The sequence below is a fragment of the Amia ocellicauda genome, unplaced genomic scaffold (assembly GCF_036373705.1).
Source record: "Amia ocellicauda isolate fAmiCal2 unplaced genomic scaffold, fAmiCal2.hap1 HAP1_SCAFFOLD_107, whole genome shotgun sequence".
Classification (NCBI taxonomy): Eukaryota; Metazoa; Chordata; class Actinopteri; order Amiiformes; family Amiidae; genus Amia; species Amia ocellicauda.
The window spans coordinates 99,792-118,750 of NW_027102672.1; the positions used below are offsets into that span (position 1 = coordinate 99,792).

The 18,959-nt window shown below is 46.0% G+C and overlaps 10 non-coding genes and 41 pseudogenes across 10 annotated transcripts; all 51 read right to left on the bottom strand.

Moving 5' to 3' along the window:
* Window positions 1–170: 170 nt before the first annotated feature.
* On the bottom strand, window positions 171–289 carry LOC136720595 (uncharacterized; annotated as a pseudogene).
* A 214-nt stretch (window positions 290–503) lies between these two features.
* LOC136720611 (uncharacterized) lies at window positions 504–622 on the bottom strand (annotated as a pseudogene).
* Window positions 623–836: 214 nt separating this feature from the next.
* Window positions 837–955, bottom strand: LOC136720626 (uncharacterized; annotated as a pseudogene).
* Window positions 956–1,170: 215 nt separating this feature from the next.
* On the bottom strand, window positions 1,171–1,289 carry LOC136720566 (uncharacterized; annotated as a pseudogene).
* A 214-nt stretch (window positions 1,290–1,503) lies between these two features.
* Window positions 1,504–1,622, bottom strand: LOC136720619 (uncharacterized; annotated as a pseudogene).
* A 216-nt stretch (window positions 1,623–1,838) lies between these two features.
* LOC136720618 (uncharacterized) lies at window positions 1,839–1,957 on the bottom strand (annotated as a pseudogene).
* A 216-nt stretch (window positions 1,958–2,173) lies between these two features.
* LOC136720672 (uncharacterized) lies at window positions 2,174–2,292 on the bottom strand (annotated as a pseudogene).
* A 221-nt stretch (window positions 2,293–2,513) lies between these two features.
* On the bottom strand, window positions 2,514–2,632 carry LOC136720572 (uncharacterized; annotated as a pseudogene).
* Window positions 2,633–2,845: 213 nt separating this feature from the next.
* LOC136720663 (uncharacterized) lies at window positions 2,846–2,964 on the bottom strand (annotated as a pseudogene).
* A 219-nt stretch (window positions 2,965–3,183) lies between these two features.
* LOC136720567 (uncharacterized) lies at window positions 3,184–3,302 on the bottom strand (annotated as a pseudogene).
* Window positions 3,303–3,527: 225 nt separating this feature from the next.
* Window positions 3,528–3,646, bottom strand: LOC136720660 (uncharacterized; annotated as a pseudogene).
* Window positions 3,647–3,856: 210 nt separating this feature from the next.
* Window positions 3,857–3,975, bottom strand: LOC136720645 (5S ribosomal RNA). The gene has a single exon (XR_010805595.1). It is a non-coding gene; the product is annotated as a 5S ribosomal RNA (ribosomal RNA).
* A 219-nt stretch (window positions 3,976–4,194) lies between these two features.
* On the bottom strand, window positions 4,195–4,313 carry LOC136720569 (uncharacterized; annotated as a pseudogene).
* A 223-nt stretch (window positions 4,314–4,536) lies between these two features.
* Window positions 4,537–4,655, bottom strand: LOC136720557 (uncharacterized; annotated as a pseudogene).
* Window positions 4,656–4,879: 224 nt separating this feature from the next.
* LOC136720683 (uncharacterized) lies at window positions 4,880–4,998 on the bottom strand (annotated as a pseudogene).
* A 219-nt stretch (window positions 4,999–5,217) lies between these two features.
* On the bottom strand, window positions 5,218–5,336 carry LOC136720607 (uncharacterized; annotated as a pseudogene).
* Window positions 5,337–5,546: 210 nt separating this feature from the next.
* LOC136720560 (uncharacterized) lies at window positions 5,547–5,665 on the bottom strand (annotated as a pseudogene).
* Window positions 5,666–5,881: 216 nt separating this feature from the next.
* LOC136720651 (5S ribosomal RNA) lies at window positions 5,882–6,000 on the bottom strand. Its single transcript, XR_010805601.1, has one exon. It is a non-coding gene; the product is annotated as a 5S ribosomal RNA (ribosomal RNA).
* Window positions 6,001–6,212: 212 nt separating this feature from the next.
* Window positions 6,213–6,331, bottom strand: LOC136720647 (5S ribosomal RNA). Its single transcript, XR_010805597.1, has one exon. It is a non-coding gene; the product is annotated as a 5S ribosomal RNA (ribosomal RNA).
* Window positions 6,332–6,541: 210 nt separating this feature from the next.
* Window positions 6,542–6,660, bottom strand: LOC136720658 (uncharacterized; annotated as a pseudogene).
* A 221-nt stretch (window positions 6,661–6,881) lies between these two features.
* Window positions 6,882–7,000, bottom strand: LOC136720674 (uncharacterized; annotated as a pseudogene).
* A 208-nt stretch (window positions 7,001–7,208) lies between these two features.
* Window positions 7,209–7,327, bottom strand: LOC136720591 (uncharacterized; annotated as a pseudogene).
* Window positions 7,328–7,543: 216 nt separating this feature from the next.
* On the bottom strand, window positions 7,544–7,662 carry LOC136720662 (uncharacterized; annotated as a pseudogene).
* Window positions 7,663–7,882: 220 nt separating this feature from the next.
* On the bottom strand, window positions 7,883–8,000 carry LOC136720574 (uncharacterized; annotated as a pseudogene).
* Window positions 8,001–8,210: 210 nt separating this feature from the next.
* On the bottom strand, window positions 8,211–8,329 carry LOC136720646 (5S ribosomal RNA). The gene has a single exon (XR_010805596.1). It is a non-coding gene; the product is annotated as a 5S ribosomal RNA (ribosomal RNA).
* A 215-nt stretch (window positions 8,330–8,544) lies between these two features.
* LOC136720621 (uncharacterized) lies at window positions 8,545–8,663 on the bottom strand (annotated as a pseudogene).
* A 218-nt stretch (window positions 8,664–8,881) lies between these two features.
* Window positions 8,882–9,000, bottom strand: LOC136720614 (uncharacterized; annotated as a pseudogene).
* A 211-nt stretch (window positions 9,001–9,211) lies between these two features.
* Window positions 9,212–9,330, bottom strand: LOC136720659 (uncharacterized; annotated as a pseudogene).
* A 208-nt stretch (window positions 9,331–9,538) lies between these two features.
* LOC136720602 (uncharacterized) lies at window positions 9,539–9,657 on the bottom strand (annotated as a pseudogene).
* Window positions 9,658–9,873: 216 nt separating this feature from the next.
* On the bottom strand, window positions 9,874–9,992 carry LOC136720652 (5S ribosomal RNA). Its single transcript, XR_010805602.1, has one exon. It is a non-coding gene; the product is annotated as a 5S ribosomal RNA (ribosomal RNA).
* Window positions 9,993–10,211: 219 nt separating this feature from the next.
* Window positions 10,212–10,330, bottom strand: LOC136720615 (uncharacterized; annotated as a pseudogene).
* A 210-nt stretch (window positions 10,331–10,540) lies between these two features.
* LOC136720562 (uncharacterized) lies at window positions 10,541–10,659 on the bottom strand (annotated as a pseudogene).
* Window positions 10,660–10,875: 216 nt separating this feature from the next.
* LOC136720634 (5S ribosomal RNA) lies at window positions 10,876–10,994 on the bottom strand. The gene has a single exon (XR_010805587.1). It is a non-coding gene; the product is annotated as a 5S ribosomal RNA (ribosomal RNA).
* Window positions 10,995–11,213: 219 nt separating this feature from the next.
* Window positions 11,214–11,331, bottom strand: LOC136720578 (uncharacterized; annotated as a pseudogene).
* Window positions 11,332–11,542: 211 nt separating this feature from the next.
* LOC136720558 (uncharacterized) lies at window positions 11,543–11,661 on the bottom strand (annotated as a pseudogene).
* A 220-nt stretch (window positions 11,662–11,881) lies between these two features.
* On the bottom strand, window positions 11,882–12,000 carry LOC136720635 (uncharacterized; annotated as a pseudogene).
* Window positions 12,001–12,225: 225 nt separating this feature from the next.
* LOC136720661 (uncharacterized) lies at window positions 12,226–12,344 on the bottom strand (annotated as a pseudogene).
* A 208-nt stretch (window positions 12,345–12,552) lies between these two features.
* LOC136720601 (uncharacterized) lies at window positions 12,553–12,671 on the bottom strand (annotated as a pseudogene).
* Window positions 12,672–12,887: 216 nt separating this feature from the next.
* LOC136720687 (uncharacterized) lies at window positions 12,888–13,006 on the bottom strand (annotated as a pseudogene).
* A 219-nt stretch (window positions 13,007–13,225) lies between these two features.
* Window positions 13,226–13,344, bottom strand: LOC136720616 (uncharacterized; annotated as a pseudogene).
* A 210-nt stretch (window positions 13,345–13,554) lies between these two features.
* LOC136720657 (5S ribosomal RNA) lies at window positions 13,555–13,673 on the bottom strand. The gene has a single exon (XR_010805606.1). It is a non-coding gene; the product is annotated as a 5S ribosomal RNA (ribosomal RNA).
* A 215-nt stretch (window positions 13,674–13,888) lies between these two features.
* Window positions 13,889–14,007, bottom strand: LOC136720648 (5S ribosomal RNA). Its single transcript, XR_010805598.1, has one exon. It is a non-coding gene; the product is annotated as a 5S ribosomal RNA (ribosomal RNA).
* Window positions 14,008–14,216: 209 nt separating this feature from the next.
* Window positions 14,217–14,335, bottom strand: LOC136720575 (uncharacterized; annotated as a pseudogene).
* Window positions 14,336–14,543: 208 nt separating this feature from the next.
* LOC136720667 (uncharacterized) lies at window positions 14,544–14,662 on the bottom strand (annotated as a pseudogene).
* Window positions 14,663–14,881: 219 nt separating this feature from the next.
* Window positions 14,882–15,000, bottom strand: LOC136720596 (uncharacterized; annotated as a pseudogene).
* Window positions 15,001–15,220: 220 nt separating this feature from the next.
* On the bottom strand, window positions 15,221–15,339 carry LOC136720682 (uncharacterized; annotated as a pseudogene).
* Window positions 15,340–15,549: 210 nt separating this feature from the next.
* LOC136720622 (5S ribosomal RNA) lies at window positions 15,550–15,668 on the bottom strand. Its single transcript, XR_010805586.1, has one exon. It is a non-coding gene; the product is annotated as a 5S ribosomal RNA (ribosomal RNA).
* A 554-nt stretch (window positions 15,669–16,222) lies between these two features.
* LOC136720573 (5S ribosomal RNA) lies at window positions 16,223–16,341 on the bottom strand. Its single transcript, XR_010805582.1, has one exon. It is a non-coding gene; the product is annotated as a 5S ribosomal RNA (ribosomal RNA).
* Window positions 16,342–16,565: 224 nt separating this feature from the next.
* LOC136720606 (uncharacterized) lies at window positions 16,566–16,684 on the bottom strand (annotated as a pseudogene).
* Window positions 16,685–16,893: 209 nt separating this feature from the next.
* LOC136720666 (uncharacterized) lies at window positions 16,894–17,012 on the bottom strand (annotated as a pseudogene).
* Window positions 17,013–17,229: 217 nt separating this feature from the next.
* Window positions 17,230–17,348, bottom strand: LOC136720608 (uncharacterized; annotated as a pseudogene).
* Between the last annotated feature and the right edge of the window lie 1,611 nt (window positions 17,349–18,959).

Sequence of the window (18,959 nt, forward strand, 5' to 3'; positions counted from 1 at the left end):
GGCGGGTATTGACGGAACTTCCAGCAAAAAAAAGAAAAATGGAGGGAAAAATACCAGTGGAGCAAATGGTGTTGAAAGTAGCCGGGTACGTGGACAAATCCTCAATTATAACACCTCCAGACAGAAAGAGAGTATTAAGAGCTACAATGAAGTTACTCAGGAGACTAAAAAGCTTGCAGCGCCAGGTATTTCCAGGAGGTCTCCCATCCAAGTATTGACCAGGCCCTGCCCCGTTTAGCTTCCAAGATCTGACAAGATCGGGCACGTTCAGGTCAGTGTGGCCGCAAGCCTAGAGAGCTGGCTGCATGATGTCTCTTAAAGGCTGGAGGGTATTGACGGAACTTCCGGCAAAAAAAAAAAGAAAAAAGAAAAATGGAGGGAAAAATATCAGTGCAGCAAAGGGTGTTGAAAGTAGCCGGGTACGTGTACAATTCTTCAATTATATCTCCTCCAGACTGAAAGAGTATTACGAGCTACGATGAAGTTACCCAAGAGACGTATAAAGCTTGCAGCACCTGGTATTTCCAGGAGGTCACCCATCCAAGTACTGACCAGGACCTGCCCCGTTCAGCTTACGCGATCTGACGAGATCGAGCGCGTTCAGGACGGTGTGGACACAAGCCGAGAGGCCTGGCTGCATGATGTCTCTTAATGGTTGGCGGGTATTGACGGAACTTCCAGCAAAAAAAAAAAAAAAAGAAAAACGGAGGGAAAAATATCAGTGCAGCAAAGGATGTTGAAAGTAGCCAGGTACGTGTACAATACTTCAATTATATCTCCTCCAGACAGAAAGAGAGTATTAAGAGCTACGATAAAGTTACCCAGGAGACGTAAAAAGCTTGCAGAACCAGGTATTTCCAGGAGGTCCCACATTCAAGTAATGACCAGGCCCTGCCCCGTTTAGCTTCCGAGATCTGACGAGATGGGGCGCGTTCAGGACGGTGTGGTTGCAAGCCAAGAGGCCTGGCTGTATGATGTCTCTTAAAGGCTGGAGGGTATTGATGGAACTTCCAGCAAAAAAAAAAAAAAAAAGAAAAACGGAGGGAAAAATATCAGTGCAGCAAAGGGTGTTGAAAGTAGCCCGGTACGTGTACAATTCTTCAATTATATCTCCTCCAGACTGAAAGAGAGTATTAAGAGCTACGATGAAGTTACACAGGATACGTAAAAAGCTTGCATCACCTGGTATTTCCAGGAGGTCACCCATCCAAGTACTAACCAGGCCCTGGCCCGTTTAGTTTCCAAGGTCTGACGAGTTCGGGCGCGTTCAGGACGGTGTGGCCGCAAGCCAAGAGGCCTGGCTGCATGATGTCTCTAAATGGCTGGAGGGTATTGACAGAACTTCCAGCAAAAAAAAATGAAAAAAGAAAAATGGAGGGAAAAATATCAGTGCAGCAAAGGGTGTTAAAAGTAGCCGGGTACGTGTACAATACTTCAATTATATCTCCTCCAGACAGAAAGAGAGTATAAAGAGCTACGATGAAGTTACCCAGGAGACGTAAAAGCTTGCAGCACCAGGTTTTTCTAGGAGGTCTCACATTCAAGTACTGACCAGGTCCTGCCCCGTTTAGCTTCCGAGATCTGATGAGTTCGGGCGCGTTCAGGACAATGTGTCCGCATGCCAAGAGGCCTGGCTGCATGATGTCTCTTAAAGGCTGGAGGGTATTGACGGAACTTCCAGCAAAAGAAAAAAGAAAAAAGAAAAATGGAGGGAAAAATACCACTGCAGCAAAGGGTGTTGAAAGTAACCGGGTACGTGTACAATACTTCAATTATATCTCCTCCAGACTGAAAGAGAGTATCAAGAGCTACGATAAAGTTACCCAGCAGACGTAAAAAGCTGGCAGCACCTGGTATTTCCAGGAGATCTCCCATCCAAGTACTGACCAGGTCCTGCCCCGTTTCGTTTCCGAGATCTGACGAGATCGGGCGCGTTCAGGTCTGTGTGTCCGCAAGCCGAGATGCCTGGTTGCATGATGTCTCTTAAAGGCTGGCGGATATTGATGGAACTTCCAGAAAAAATAAAAAATAAAAATAAAAATGGCGGGAAAAATATCAGTGCAGCAAAGGGTGTTGAAAGTAGCCGGGTATATGTACAATTCTTCAATTAAATCTCCTCCAGACAGAAAGAGAATATTAAAAGCTACGACGAAGTTCCCCAGGTGACGTAAAAAGCTTGCAGCACCTGGTACTTCCAGGAGGTCTCCCATCCAAGTACTGACCAGGTCCTGCCCCGTTTAGTTTCCGAGATCTGACGAGATCGGGCGTGTTCAGGACGGTGTGGCCACAAGCCGAGACGCCTGGCTGCATGATGTCTCTTAAAGGCTGGCGGGTATTGACGGAATTTCCAGCATAAAAAAAAAAAAAAAAAAAATAGAAAAATGGAGGGAAAAATATCAGTGCAGGAAAGGGTGTTGAAAGTAGCCGGGTACGTGTACAATTCTTCAATTATATCTCCTCCAGACTGAAAGAGAGTATTAAGAGCTACGATAAAGTTACCCAGGAGACGTAAAAGCTTGCAGCACCAGGTATTTCCAGGAGGTCTCACATTCAAGTACTGACCAGGTCCTACCCCGTTTAGCTTCCGAGATCTGACGAGAACGGGCGCGTTCAGGATGGTGTGGCAGCAAGCCAAGATGCCTGGCTGCATGATGTCTCTTAAAGGCTGGCGGGTATTGACGGAATTTCCAGCAAAAAAAAAAAAAAAGAAAAACGGAGGCAAAAATATCAGTGCAGCAAAGGGTGTTGAAAGTTGCCGGGTACGTGTACAATACTTCAATTATATCTCCTCCAGACAGAAAGAGAGTATTAAGAGCTACGATAAAGTTTCCCAGGAGAAGTAAAAAGCTTGCAGCACCTGGTATTTCCAGGAGGTCACCCATCCAAGTACAGACCAGGCACTGCCCCGTTTAGCTTCCGAGATCTGACGAGATCGGGCGCGTTCAGGATGGTGTTGCCGCAAGCCGAGACGCCTGGCTGCATGATGTCTCTTAAAGGCTGGCGGGTATTGACTGAACTTCCTGCAAAAAAAAAAAAAAAAAAAAAGAAAAATGCAGGGAAAAATATCAGTGCAGCAAAGGCTGTTGAAAGTAGCCGGGTACGTGTACAATTCTTCAATTATATCTCCTCCAGACAGAAAGAGAGAATTAAGAGCTACGATGATGTTACCCAGGAGAAGTAAAAAGTTTGCAGCACCTCGTATTTCCAGAAGGTCACCCATAAAAGTACTGACCAGGCCCTGCCCCGTTTAAATTCCGAGATCTGACGAGATCGGGCGCATTCAGGACGGTGTGGCCGCAAGCCGAGAGGCCTGGCTGCATGATGTCTCTTAATGGCTGGCGGGTATTGACGGAACTTCCAGCAAAAAAAAAAAAAAAAAAAAAGAAATAGAAAAATGGAGGGAAAAATATCAGTGCAGTAATGGGTTTTGAAAGTAGCCGGGTACGTGTACAATTCTTCAATTATATCTCCTCCAGACAGAAAGAGAGTATTAAGAGCTACGATGAAGTTACCCAGGAGACGTAAAAAGCTTGCAGCACCTGGCATTTCCAGGAGGTCACCCATCCAAGTACTGACCAGGCCCTGCCCCGTTTAAATTCCAAGATCTGATGAGATCGGGGGCGTTCAGGACGGTGTGGCTGCAAGCCAAGAGGCCGGGCTGCATGATGTCTCTTAATGGTTGGCGGGTTTTGACGGAACATCCAGCAAAAAAAAAAAAGAGAAATGGAGGGAGAAATACCAGTGCAGCAAAGGGTGTTGAAAGTAGCCGGGTACGTGTACAATTCTTCAATTATATCTCCTGCAGACAGAAAGAGAGTATTAAGAGCTACGATGAAGTTACCCAGGAGACGTAAAAAGCTTGCAGCACCTGGTATTTCTAGGAGGTCTCCCATCCAAGTACTGACCAGGCCCTGCCCCGTTTAGCTTCCGAGATCTGACGAGATCGGGCGCATTCAGGACGGTGTGGCCGCAAGCCGAGAGGCCTGGCTGCATGATGTCTCTTAAAGGCTGGCGGGTATTGACGGAACTTCCAGCAAAAAAAAAAAAAAAAAAATAGAAAAATGGACGGAAAAATATCAGTGCAGCAAAGGCTGTTGAAAGTAGCCGGGTACGTGTACAATTCTTCAATTATATCTCCTGCAGACAGAAAGAGAGAATTAAGAGCTACGATGAAGTTACCCAGGAGACGTAAAAAGTTTGCAGCACCTCGTATTTCCAGAAGGTCACCCATAAAAGTACTGACCAGGCCCTGCCCCGTTTAAATTCCGAGATCTGACGAGATCGGGCGCGTTCAGGACGGTGTGGCCGCAAGCCAAGACGCCTGGCTGCATGATGTCTCTTAAAGGTTGGCGGGTATTGACGGAACTTCAAGCAGAAAAAATAAATAATAATAAAAATAAAAAAATTGATGGAAAAATATCAGTGCAGCAAAGGGTGTTGACAGTAGCTGGGTACGTGTACAATACTTCAATTATATCTCCTCCAGACAGAAAGAGAGTATTAAGAGCTACGATAAAGTTACCCAGGAGACGTAAAAGCTTGCAGCACCAGGTATTTCCAGGAGGTCTCACATTCAAGTACTGACCAGGTCTTGCCCCGTTTAGCTTCCGAGATCTGATGAGATCGGGCGCGTTCAGGACGGTGTGGCCGCAAACCTAGAGGCCTGGCTGCATGATGTCTCTAAAAGGCTGGCGGGTATTGACGGAACTTCCAGCAAAAAAAAAAAAAAAAAAAAGAAATAGAAAAATGGAGGGAAAAATATCAGTCCAGTAATGGGTTTTGAAAGTAGCCGGGTACGTGTACAATTCTTCAATAATATCTCCTCCAGACTGAAAGAGAGTATTAAGAGCTACGATGAAGTTACCCAGGAGACGTAAAAAGCTTGCAGCACCTGGTATTTCCAGGAGGTCACCCAACCAAGTACTGGCCAGACCCTGCCCCGTTTAGCTTCCGAGATATGATGAGATCAGGCGCGTTCAGGACGGTGTGGCCGCAAGCCAAGAGACCTGGCTACATGATGTCTCTTAACGGCTGGCAAGTATTGACGGAACTTCCAGCAAAAAAAAAAAAAAAAAAAATAGAAAAAGGGAGGGAAAAATATCAGTGCAGCAAAGGGTGTTGAAAGTAGCCGGGTACATGTACAATTCTTCAATTATATCTCCTCCAGACAGATAGAGAGTATTAAGAGCTACGATAAAGTTACCCAGGAGACGTAAAAGCTTGCAGCACGAGGTATTTCAAGGAGGTCTCACATTCATGTACTGACCAGGTCCTGCCCCGTTTAGCTTCCGAGATCTGACGAGATCGGGCGCGTTCAGGATGGTGTGGCTGCAAGCCAAGAGGCCTGGCTGCATGATGTCTCTTAAAGGCTGGCGGGTATTGACGGAACTGCCAGCAAAAAAAAAAAAGAAAAATAGAGGTAAATATACCAGTGCAGCAAAGGGTGTTGAAAGTAGCCGGGTACGTGTACAATTCTTCAATTATATCTCCTGGAGACAGAAAGAGAGTTTTAAGAGCTACGATGAAGTTACCCAGGAGACGTAAAAAGCTTGCAGCACCTGGTATTTCCAGGAGGTCACACATCCAAGTACTGACCAGGCCCTGCCCCGTTTAGCTTCCGAAATCTGATATGATCGGGCGCGTTCAGGACGGTGTGACTACAAGCCAAGAGGCCTGGCTGCATGATGTCTCTTAAAGGCTGGCGGATATTGACGGAACTTCCAGCAAAAAAATAAAATAAAAAGAAAAATGGAGGGAAAAATATCAGTGCAGCAAAGGGTGTTGAAAGTAGCCTAGTACGTGTACAATTCTTCAATTATATCTCCTGGAGACAGAAAGAGAGTATTAAGAGCTACGATGAAGTTACCCAGGAGACGTAAAAGGCTTGCAGCACCTGGTATTTCTAGGAGGTCTCCCATCCAAGTACTGACCAGGCCCTGCCCCGTTTAGCTTCCGAGATCTGACGAGATCGGGCTCGTTCAGGACGGTGTGGCCACAAGCCGAGACGCCTGGCTGCATGATGTCTCTTAAAGGCTGGCGGGTATTGACGGAATTTCCAGCAAAAAAAAAAAATAGAAAGATGGAGGGAAAAATATCAGTGCAGGAAAGGGTGTTGAAAGTAGCCGGGTACGTGTACAATTCTTCAATTATATCTCCTGGAGACAGAAAGAGAGTATTAAGAGCTACGATGAAGTTACCCAGGAGACGTAAAAAGCTTGCAGCACCTGGCATTTCCAGGAGGTCACCCATCCAAGTACTGACCAGGCCCTGCCCCGTTTAAATTCCAAGATCTGATGGGATCGGGGGCGTTCAGGACGGTGTGGCTGCAAGCCAAGAGGCCGGGCTGCATGATGTCTCTTAATGGTTGGCGGGTTTTGACGGAACATCCAGCAAAAAAAAAAAAGAGAAATGGAGGAAGAAATACCAGTGCAGCAAAGGGTGTTGAAAGTAGCCGGGTACGTGTACAATTCTTCAATTATATCTCCTGCAGACAGAAAGAGAGTATTAAGAGCTACGATGAAGTTACCCAGGAGACGTAAAAAGCTTGCAGCACCTGGTATTTCTAGGAGGTCAGCCATCCAAGTACTGACCAGGCCCTGCCCCGTTTAGCTTCCGAGATCTTACGAGATCGGGCGCATTCAGGACGGTGTGGCCACAAGCCGAGAAGCCTGGCTGCATGATGTCTCTTAAAGGTTGGCGGGTATTGACGGAACTTCCAGCAAAAAAAAAAAAAAAAAAAAAAAAGAAAAATGGATGGAAAAATATCAGTGCAGCAAAGGGTGTTGACAGTAGCTGGGTACGTGTACAATACTTCAATTATGTCTCCTCCAGACAGAAAGAGAGTATTAAGAGCTACGATGAAGTTACCCAGGAGACAAAAAAGCTTGCAGCACCAGGTATTTCCAGGAGGTCACCCATCCAAGTACTGACCAGGCCCTGCCCCTGTTACCTTCCGAGATCTTACGAGATCGGGCGCATTCAGGACGGTGTGGCCACAAGCCGAGAGGCCTGGTTGCATGATGTCTCTTAAAGGTTGGCGGATATTGACGAACTTCTAGCAAAAAAAAAAAAGAAAAATGGAGGGAAAAATATCAGTGCAGCAAAGGCTGTTGAAAGTAGCCGTGTACGTGTACAATACTTCAATTATATCTCATCCAGACAGAAAGAGAGTACTAAGAGCTACGATGAAGTTACCCAGGAGACAAAAAAGCTTGCAGCACCAGGTATTTCCAGGAGGTCACCCATCCAAGTACTGACCAGGCCCTGCCCCTTTTACCTTCCGAGATCTGACGATATCGGGCGCGTTCAGGACGGTGTGGCCGAAAGCCAAGAGGCCCGGCTGCATGATGTCTCTTTAGGCTGGTGGGTATTGACGGAACTTCCAGCAAAAAAAAAAAAAAAAAAAGAAAAATGGAGGGAGAAATATCAGTGCAGCAAAGGCTGTTGAAAGTAGCCGGGTACGTGTACAATTCTTCAATAATATCTCCTCCAGACTGAAAGAGAGTATTAAGAGCTACGATGAAGTTACCCAGGAGACGTAAAAAGCTTGCAGCACCTGGTATTTCCAGGAGGTCACCCAACCAAGTACTGGCCAGACCCTGCCCCGTTTAGCTGCCGAGATCTGATGAGATCGGGCGCGTTCAGTATGGTGTGGCCGCAAGCCGAGATGCCTGGCTGCATGATGTCTCTTAAAGGATGGCGGGTATTGACGGAATTTCCAGCAAAAAAAAAAAAAAAAAAAAATAGAAAAATGGAGGGAAAAATATCAGTGCAGCAAAGGGTGTTGAAAGTAGCCGGGTACGTGTACAATTCTTCAATTATATCTCCTCCAGACAGAAAGAGAGAATTAAGAGCTACGATAAAGTTACCCAGGAGACGTAAAACCTTGCAGCACCTGGTATTTCCAGGAGGTCTCCCATCCAAGTACTGACCAGGTCCTGCCCCGTTTAGCTTTCGAGATCTTACGAGATCGGCGCGTTCAGGATGGTGTGGCCGCAAGCCGAGATGCCTGCCTGCATGATGTCTCTTAAAGGCTGGCGGGTATTGACGGAACTGCCAGCAAAAAAAAAAAAGAAAAATAGAGGGAAATATACCAGTGCAGCAATGGGTGTTGAAAGTAGCCGGGTACGTGTACCATTCTTCAATTATATCTCCTGGAGACAGAAAGAGAGTTTTAAGAGCTACGATGAAGTTACCCAGGAGACGTAAAAAGCTTGCAGCACCTGGTATTTCCAGGAGGTCACACAGCCAAGTACTGACCAGGCCCTGCCCCGTTTAGCTTCCGAGATCTGACGAGATCGGGCGCATTCAGGACGGTGTGGCCGCAAGCCAAGAGGCCTGGCTGCATGATGTCTTTTAAAGGTTGGCGGGTATTGACGGAACTTCCAGCAAAAAAAAAAAAAAAAAAGAAAAATAGATGGAAAAATATCAGTGCAGCAAAGGGTGTTGACAGTAGCTGGGTACGTGTACAATACTTCAATTATATCTCCTCCAGACAGATAGAGAGTATTAAGAGCTACGATAAAGTTACCCAGGAGACGTAAAAGCTTGAAGCACCAGGTATTTCCAGGAGGTCTCACATTCATGTACCGACCAGGTCCTGCCCCGTTTAGCTTCCAAGATCTGACGAGATCGGGCGAGTTCAGGATGGTGTGGCCGCAAGCCGAGATGTCTGGCTGCATGATGTCTCTTAAAGTCTGGCGGGTATTGACGGAATTTCCAGCAAAAAAAAATAAAAAAAAATAGAAAAATGGAGGGAAAAATATCAGTGCAGGAAAGGGTGTTGAAAGTAGCCGGGTACGTATACAATTCTTCAATTATATCTCCTGGAGACAGATAGAGAGTATTAAGAGCTACGATAAAGTTACCCAGGAGACGTAAAAGCTTGAAGCACCAGGTATTTCCAGGAGGTCTCACATTCATGTACTGACCAGGCCCTGCCCCGTTTAAATTCCAAGATCTGATGAGATCGGGGGCGTTCAGGATGGTGTGGCTGCAAGCCAAGAGGCCGGGCTGCATGATGTCTCTTAATGGTTGGCGGGTTTTGACGGAACATCCAGCAAAAAAAAAAAAAGAGAAATGGAGGGAGAAATACCAGTGCAGCAAAGGGTATTGAAAGTAGCCAGGTACGTGTACAATTCTTCAATTATATCTCCTGCAGACAGAAAGAGAGTATTAAGAGCTACGATGAAGTTACCCAGGAGACGTAAAAAGCTTGCAGCACCTGGTATTTCTAGGAGGTCAGCCATCCAAGTACTGACCAGGCCCTGCCCCGTTTAGCTTCCGAGATCTTACGAGATCGGGCGCATTCAGGACGGTGTGGCCACAAGCCGAGAGGCCTGGCTGCATGATGTCTCTTAAAGGTTGGCGGATATTGACGAACTTCCAGCAAAAAAAAAAAAGAAAAATGGAGGGAAAAATATCAGTGCAGCAAAGGCTGTTGAAAGTAGCCGTGTACGTGTACAATACTTCAATTATATCTCCTCCAGACAGAAAGAGAGTACTAAGAGCTACGATGAAGTTACCCAGGAGACAAAAAAGCTTGCAGCACCAGGTATTTCTAGGAGGTCACCCATCCAAGTACTGACCAGGCCCTGCCCCTTTTACCTTCCGAGATCTGACGATATCGGGCGCGTTCAGGACGGTGTGGCCGAAAGCCAAGAGGCCCGGCTGCATGATGTCTCTTTAGGCTGGTGGGTATTGACGGAACTTCCAGCAAAAAAAAAAAAAAAAAAAAAAAAATGGAGGGAGAAATATCAGTGCAGCAAAGGCTGTTGAAAGTAGCCGGGTACGTGTACAATTCTTCAATAATATCTTCTACAGACTGAAAGAGAGTATTAAGAGCTACGATGAAGTTACCCAGGAGACGTAAAAAGCTTGCAGCACCTGGTATTTCCAGGAGGTCACCCAACCAAGTACTGGCCAGACCCTGCCCCGTTTAGCTGCCGAGATCTGACGAGATCGGGCGCGTTCAGGACGGTGTGGCCACAAGCCGAGAGGCCTGGCTGCATGATGTCTCTTAAAGGTTGGCGGGTATTGACGGAACTTGCAGCAAAAAAAAAAAAAAAAAAAAAAGAAAAATGGATGGAAAAATATCAGTGCAGCAAAGGATGTTGACAGTAGCTGGGTACGTGTACAGTACTTCAATTATATCTCCTCCAGACAGATAGAGAGTATTAAGAGCTACGATAAAGTTACCCAGGAGATGTAAAAGCTTGCAGCACGAGGTATTTCAAGGAGGTCTCACATTCATGTACTGACCAGGTCCTGCCCCGTTTAGCTTCCGAGATCTGACGAGATCGGGCGCGTTCAGGATGGTGTGGCCGCATGCCGAGATGACTGGCTGCATGATGTCTCTTAAAGGCTGGCGGGTATTGACGGAACTGCCAGCAAAAAAAAAAAAGAAAAATAGAGGGAAATATACCAGTGCAGCAAAGGGTGTTGAAAGTAGCCGGGTACGTGTACAATTCTTCAATTATATCTCCTGGAGACAGAAAGAGAGTTTTAAGAGCTACGATGAAGTTACCCAGGAGACGTAAAAAGCTTGCAGCACCTGGTATTTCCAGGAGGTCACACATCCAAGTACTGACCAGGCCCTGCCCCGTTTAGCTTCCGAAATCTGATATGATCGGGCGCGTTCAGGACGGTGTGACTACAAGCCAAGAGGCCTGGCTGCATGATGTCTCTTAAAGGCTGGCGGATATTGACGGAACTTCCAGCAAAAAAATAAAATAAAAAGAAAAATGGAGGGAAAAATATCAGTGCAGCAAAGGGTGTTGAAAGTAGCCTAGTACGTGTACAATACTTCAATTATATCTCCTGGAGACAGAAAGAGAGTATTAAGAGCTACGATGAAGTTACCCAGGAGACGTAAAAAGCTTGCAGCACCTGGTATTTCCAGGAGGTCTCCCATCCAAGTACTGACCAGGCCCTGCCCCGTTTAGCTTCCAAGATCTGACGAGATCGGGCGAGTTCAGGATGGTGTGGCCGCAAGCCGAGATGCCTGGCTGCATGATGTCTCTTAAAGGCTGGCGGGTATTGACGGAATTTCCAGCAAAAAAAAAAAAAAAAAAATAGAAAAATGGAGGGAAAAATATCAGTGCAGGAAAGGGTGTTGAAAGTAGCCGGGTACGTGTACAATTCTTCAATTATATCTCCTTGAGACAGAAAGAGAGTATTAAGAGCTACGATGAAGTTACCCAGGAGACGTAAAAAGCTTGCAGCACCTGGCATTTCCAGGAGGTCACCCATCCAAGTACTGACCAGGCCCTGCCCCGTTTAAATTCCAAGATCTGATGAGATCGGGGCCTTCAGGACGGTGTGGCTGCAAAGCCAAGAGGCCGGGCTGCATGATGTCTCTTAATGGTTGGCGGGTTTTGACGGAACATCCAGCAAAAAAAAAAAAGAGAAATGGAGGGAGAAATACCAGTGCAGCAAAGGGTGTTGAAAGTAGCCGGGTACGTGTACAATTCTTCAATAATATCTCCTCCAGACTGAAAGAGAGTATTAAGAGCTACGATGAAGTTACCCAGGAGACGTAAAAAGCTTGCAGCACCTGGTATTTCCAGGAGGTCACCCAACCAAGTACTGGCCAGACCCTGCCCCGTTTAGCTTCCGAGATATGATGAGATCAGGCGCGTTCAAGACGGTGTGGCCGCAAGCCAAGAGACCTGGCTGCATGATGTCTCTTAAAGGCTGGCAAGTATTGACGGAACTTCCAGCAAAAAAAAAAAAAAAAAAAAATAGAAAAAGGGAGGGAAAAATATCAGTGCAGCAAAGGGTGTTGAAAGTAGCCGGGTACGTGTACAATTCTTCAATTATATCTCCTCCAGACAGAAAGAGAGAATTAAGAGCTACGATAATGTTACCCAGGAGACGTAAAACCTTGCAGCACTAGGTATTTCCAGGCGGTCTCACATTCATGTACTAACCAGGCCCTGCCCCGTTTAGCTTCCGAAATCTGATATGATCGGGCACGTTCAGGACGGTGTGACTACAAGCCAAGAGGCCTGGCTGCATGATGTCTCTTAAAGGCTGGCGGATATTGACGGAACTTCCAGCAAAAAAAAAAAAAAAAAAATAGAAAAAGAAAAATGGAGGGAAAAATATGAGTGCAGTAATGGGTTTTGAAAGTAGCCGGGTACGTGTACAATTCTTCAATTATATCTCCTCCAGACAGAAAGAGAGTATTAAGAGCTACGATGAAGTTACCCAGGAGACGTAAAAAGCTTGCAGCACCTGGCATTTCCAGGAGGTCACCCATCCAAGTACTGACCAGGCCCTGCCCCGTTTAAATTCCAAGATCTGATGAGATCGGGGGCGTTCAGGACGGTGTGGCTGCAAGCCGAGAGGCCTGGCTGCATGATGTCTCTTAAAGGTTGGCGGATATTGACGAACTTCCAGCAAAAAAAAAAAAGAAAAATTTAGGGAAAAATATCAGTGCAGCAAAGGCTGTTGAAAGTAGCCGTGTACGTGTACAATACTTCAATTATATCTCCTCCAGACAGAAAGAGAGTACTAAGAGCTACGATGAAGTTACCCAGGAGACAAAAAAGCTTGCAGCACCAGGTATTTCCAGGAGGTCACCCATCCAATTACTGATCAGGCCCTGCCCCTTTTACCTTCCGAGATCTGACGATATCGGGCGCGTTCAGGACGGTGTGGCCGAAAGCCAAGAGGCCCGGCTGCATGATGTCTCTTTAGGCTGGTGGGTATTGACGGAACTTCCAGCAAAAAAAAAAAGAAAAAAAGAAAAATGGAGGGAGAAATATCAGTGCAGCAAAGGCTGTTGAAAGTAGCCGGGTACGTGTACAATTCTTCAATAATATCTCCTCCAGACTGAAAGAGAGTATTAAGAGCTACGATGAAGTTACCCAGGAGACGTAAAAAGCTTGCAGCACCTGGTATTTCCAGGAGGTCACCCAACCAAGTACTGGCCAGACCCTGCCCCGTTTAGCTTCCGAGATATGATGAGATCAGGCGCGTTCAGGACGGTGTGGCTGCAAGCCAAGAGACCTGGCTGCATGATGTCTCTTAAAGGCTGGCAAGTATTGACGGAACTTCCAGCAAAAAAAAAAAAAAAAAAAATAGAAAAAGGGAGGGAAAAATATCAGTGCAGCAAAGGGTGTTGAAAGTAGCCGGGTACATGTACAATTCTTCAATTATATCTCCTCCAGACAGATAGAGAGTATTAAGAGCTACGATAAAGTTACCCAGGAGACGTAAAAGCTTGCAGCACGAGGTATGTCAAGGAGGTCTCACATTCATGTACTGACCAGGTCCTGCCCCGTTTAGCTTCCGAGATCTGACGAGATCGGGCGCGTTCAGGATGGTGTGGCCGCAAGCCGAGATGCCTGGCTGCATGATGTCTCTTAAAGGCTGGCGGGTATTGACGGAACTGCCAGCAAAAAAAAAAAAGAAAAATAGAGGGAAATATACCAGTGCAGCAAAGGGTGTTGAAAGTAGCCGGGTACGTGTACAATTCTTCAATTATATCTCCTGGAGACAGAAAGAAAGTTTTAAGAGCTACGATGAAGTTACCCAGGAGACGTAAAAAGCTTGCAGCACCTGGTATTTCTAGGAGGTCTCCCATCCAAGTACTGACCAGGCCCTGCCCCGTTTAGCTTCCGAGATCTGACGAGATCGGGCGCATTCAGGACGGTGTGGCCGCAAGCCGAGAGGCCTGGCTGCATGATGTCTCTTAAAGGTTGGCGGGTATTGACGGAACTTCCAGCAAAAAAAAAAAAAAAAAAGAAAGATGGATGGAAAAATATCAGTGCAGCAAAGGGTGTTGACAGAAGCTGGGTACGTGTACATCACTTCAATTATATCTCCTCCAGACAGATAGAGAGTATTAAGAGCTACAATAAAGTTACCCAGGAGACGTAAAAGCTTGCAGCACCAGGTATTTCCAGGAGGTCACCCATCCAAGTACTGACCAGGCCCTGCCCCGTTTAAATTCCAAGATCTGATGAGATCGGGGGCGTTCAGGATGGTGTGGCTGCAAGCCAAGAGGCCGGGCTGCATGATGTCTCTTAATGGTTGGCGGGTTTTGACGGAACATCCAGCAAAAAAAAAAAAGAGAAATGGAGGGAGAAATACCAGTGCAGCAAAGGGTGTTGAAAGTAGCCGGGTACGTGTACAATTCTTCAATTATATCTCCTGCAGACAGAAAGAGAGTATTAAGAGCTACGATGAAGTTACCCAGGAGACAACAAAGCTTGCAGTACCAGGTATTTCCATGAGGTCACCCATCCAAGTACTGACCAGGCTCTGCCCCTTTTACCTTCCGAGATCTTACGAGATCGGGCGCATTCAGGACGGTGTGGCCACAAGCTGAGAGGCCTGGCTGCATGATGTCTCTTAATGGTTGGCGGATATTGACGAACTTCCAGCAAAAAAAAAAAAGAAAAATGGAGGGAAAAATATCAGTGCAGCAAAGGCTGTTGAAAGTAGCCGTGTACGTGTACAATACTTCAATTATATCTCCTCCAGACAGAAAGAGAGTACTAAGAGCTACGATGAAGTTACCCAGGAGACAAAAACGCTTGCAGCACCAGGTATTTCCAGGAGGTCACCCATCCAAGTACTGACCAGGCCCTGCCCCGTTTAGCTTCCGAGATATGATGAGATCAGGCGCGTTCAGGACGGTGTGGCTGCAAGCCAAGAGACCTGGCTGCATGATGTCTCTTAAAGGCTGGCAAGTATTGACGGAACTTCCAGCAAAAAAAAAAAAAAAAAAAATAGAAAAAGGGAGGGAAAAATATCAGTGCAGCAAAGGGTGTTGAAAGTAGCCGGGTACATGTACAGTTCTTCAATTATATCTCCTCCAGACAGATAGAGAGTATTAAGAGCTACGATAAAGTTACCCAGGAGACGTAAAAGCTTGCAGCACTAGGTATTTCCAGGCGGTCTCACATTCATGTACTAACCAGGTCCTGCCCCGTTTAGCTTCCGAGATCTGACGAGATCGGGCGCGTTCAGTATGGTGTGGCCGCAAGCCGAGATGCCTGGCTGCATGATGTCTCTTAAAGGATGGCGGGTATTGATGGAATTTCCAGCAAAAAAAAAAAAAAAAAAAAATAGAAAAATGGTGGGAAAAATATCAGTGCAGCAAAGGGTGTTGAAAGTAGCCGGGTACGTGTACAATTCTTCAATTATATCTCCTCCAGACAGAAAGAGAGAATTAAGAGCTACGATAAAGTTACCCAGGAGACGTAAAACCTTGCAGCACCTGGTATTTCCAGGAGGTCTCCCATCCAAGTACTGACGAGGTCCTGCCCCGTTTAGCTTCCGAGATCTGACGAGATCGGGCGCGTTCAGGATGGTGTGGCCGCAAGCCAAGATGCCTGGCTGCATGATGTCTCTTAAAGGCTGGCGGGTATTGACGGAACTGCCAGCAAAAAAAAAAAAGAAAAATAGAGGGAAATATACCAGTGCAGCAAAGGGTGTTGAAAGTAGCCGGGTACGTGTACAATTCTTCAATTATATCTCCTGGAGACAGAAAGAGAGTATTAAGAGCTACGATGAAGTTACCCAGGAGACGTAAAAAGCTTGCAGCACCTGGTATTTCTAGGAGGTCTCCCATCCAAGTACTGACCAGGCCCTGCCCCGTTTAGCTTCCGAGGTCTGACGAGATCGGGCGCATTCAGGACGGTGTGGCCACAAGCCGAAAGGCCTGGCTGCATGATGTCTCTTAAAGGTTGGCGGGTATTGACGGAACTTCCAGCAAAAAGAAAAAAAAAAAAAATAGAAAAATGGAAGGAAAAATATCAGTGCAGGAAAGGGTGTTGAAAGTAGCCGGGTACGTGTACAATTCTTCAATTATATCTCCTGCAGACTGAAAGAGAGTATTAAGAGCTACGATAAAGTTACCCAGGAGACGTAAAAGCTTGCAGCACCTGGTATTTCCAGGAGGTCTCACATTCAAGTACTGACCAGGTCCTGCCCCGTTTAGCTTCCGAGATCTGACTATATCATGCGCATTCAGGACGGTGTGGCCGAAAGCCGAGAGGCCCAGCTGCATGATGTCTCTTTAAGGCTGGCGGGTATTGACGGAACTTCCAGCAAAAAAAAAAAGAAAAAAGAAAAATGGAGGGAAAAATATCAGTGCAGCAAAAGGTTTTGAAAGTAGCCGGGTACGTGTACAATTCTTCAATAATATCTCCTACAGACTGAAAGAGAGTATTAAGAGCTATGATGAAGTTACCCAGGAGACATAAAAAGCTTGCAGCACCTGGTATTTCTAGGAGGTCTCCCATCCAAGTACTGACCAGGCCCTGCCCCGTTTAGCTTCCGAGATCTGACGAGATCGGGCGCATTCAGGACGGTGTGGCCACAAGCCGAAAGGCCTGGCTGCATGATGTCTCTTAAAGGTTGGCGGGTATTGACGGAACTTCCAGCAAAAAAAAAAAAGAAAAAAAGAAAAAAGAAAAATGGATGGAAAAATATCAGTGCAGCAAAGGGTGTTGACAGTAGCTGGATACGTGTACAATACTTCAATTATATCTCCTCCAGACAGAGAGAGAGTATTAAGAGCTACGATAAAGTTACCCAGGAGACGTAAAAGCTTGCAGCACTAGGTATTTCCAGGAGGTCTCACATTCATGTACTGACCAGGTCCTGCCGCGTTTAGCTTCCGAGATCTGACGAGATCGGGCGCGTTCAGGATGGTGTGGCCGCAAGCCGAGATGCTTGGCTGCATGATGTCTCTTAAAGGCTGGCGGGTATTGACGGAACTGCCAGCAAAAAAAAAAAAGAAAAATAGAGGGAAATATACCAGTGCAGCAAAGGGTGTTGAAAGTAGCCGGGTACGTGTACAATTCTTCAATTATATCTCCTGGAGACAGAAAGAGAGTATTAAGAGCTACGATGAGTTACCCAGGAGACGTAAAAAGCTTGCAGCACCTGGTATTTCTAGGAGTTCTCCCATCCAAGTACTGACCAGGCCCTGCCCCGTTTAGCTTCCGAGATCTGACGAGATCGGGCGCATTCAGGACGGTGTGGCCACAAGCCGAAAGGCCTGGCTGCATGATGTCTCTTAAAGGTTGGCGGGTATTGACGGAACTTCCAGCAAAAAAAAAAAAAAAAAAAGAAAAATGGATGGAAAAATATCAGTGCAGCAAAGGCTGTTGAAAGTAGCCGGGTACATGTACAATTCTTCAATTATATCTCCTCCAGACTGAATGAGAGTATTAAGAGCTACGCTGAAGTTACCCAGGAGATGTAAAAAGCTTTCAGCACCTGGTATTTCCAGGAGGTCACCCATCCAATTACTGACCAGGCCCTGCCCAGTTTTTCTTCCGAGATCTGACGAGATCTTGCGTCTTCAGGACGGTGTGGCCGCAAGCCGAGATGCCTGGCTGCATGATGTCTCTTAAAGGTTGGCGGGTATTGACGGAACTTCCAGCAAAAAAAAAATGGATAAAGAAAAATGGAGGGAAAAATATCAGTGCAGCAATGGGTGTTGAATGTAGCCGGGTACGTGTACAATACTTCAATTATATCTCCTCCAGACAGAAAGAGAGTATTAAGAGCTACGATGAACTCACCTAAAGGATTATTAGGAACACCATACTAATACTGTGTTTGACCCCCTTTCGCCTTCAGAACTGCTTTAATTCTACGTGGCATTGATTCAACAAGGTGCTGAAAGCATTCTTTTGAAATGTTGGCCCATATTGATAGGATAGCATCTTGCAGTTGATGGAGATTTGTGGGATGCACATCCAGGGCACGAAGCTCCCGTTCCACCACATCCCAAAGATGCTCTATTGGGTTGAGATCTGGTGACTGTGGGGGCCAGTTTAGTACAGTGAACTCATTGTCATGTTCAAGAAACCAATTTGAAATGATTCGACCTTTGTGACATGGTGCATTATCCTGCTGGAAGTAGCCATCAGAGGATGGGTACATGGTGGTCAAAAAGGGATGGACATGGTCAGAAACAATGCTCAGGTAGGCCGTAGCATTTAAACGATGCCCAATTGGCACTAATGGGCCTAAAGTGTGCCAAGAAGACATCCCCCACACCATTACACCACCACCACCAGCCTGCACAGTGGTAACAAGACATGATGGATCCATGTTCTCATTCTGTTTACGCCAAATTCTGACTCTACCATCTGAATGTCTCACCTCTTTTTCCTATTTGTAGTGGAGATGAGTGGTACCCAGTGGGGTCCTCTGCTGTTGTAGCCCATCCGCCTCAAGGTTGTACGTGTTGTGGCATCACAAATGCTTTGCTGCATACCTCGGTTGTAGCGAGTGGTTATTTCAGTCAAAGTTGCTCTTCTATCAGCTTGAATCGAGTCGGCCCATTCTCCTCTGAGCTCTAGCATCAACAAGGCATTTTCGCCCACAGGACTGCCGCATACTGGATGTTTTTCCCTTTTCACACCATTCCTTGTAAACCCTAGAAATGGTTGTGCGTGAAAATCCCAGTAACTGAGCAGATTGTGAAATACTCAGACCGGCCCGTCTGGCACCAACAACCATGCCACGCTCAAAATTGCTTAAATCACCTTTCATTCCCATTCAGACATTCAGTTTGGAGTTCAGGAGATTGTCTTGACCAGGACCACACCCCTAAATGCATTGAAGCAACTGCCATGTGATTGGTTGATTAGATAATTGCATTAATGAGAAATTGAACAGGTGTTCCTAATAATCCTTTAGGTGAGTGTATATGTATGTATGTGTATGTATGTCCAATTGCTTTGACAATACAAATGAAATTAATTGAGAGAGAGAGAGAGAGAGAGAGAGAGAGAGAGAGAGAGAGAGAGAGGGAGGAATATGAGCTCCTAAAAAACATTTGTTTTTATACATAAGCGGATTTAATTTGTGATTTACAAATGTATATATAGCACTATAAACATACACAGAAGACATGGAATAGAAATTCAGAAGAAAAAGTATTCAAAAAATAATAATTTTAAGAGAAACACAAAAAGAAGAAA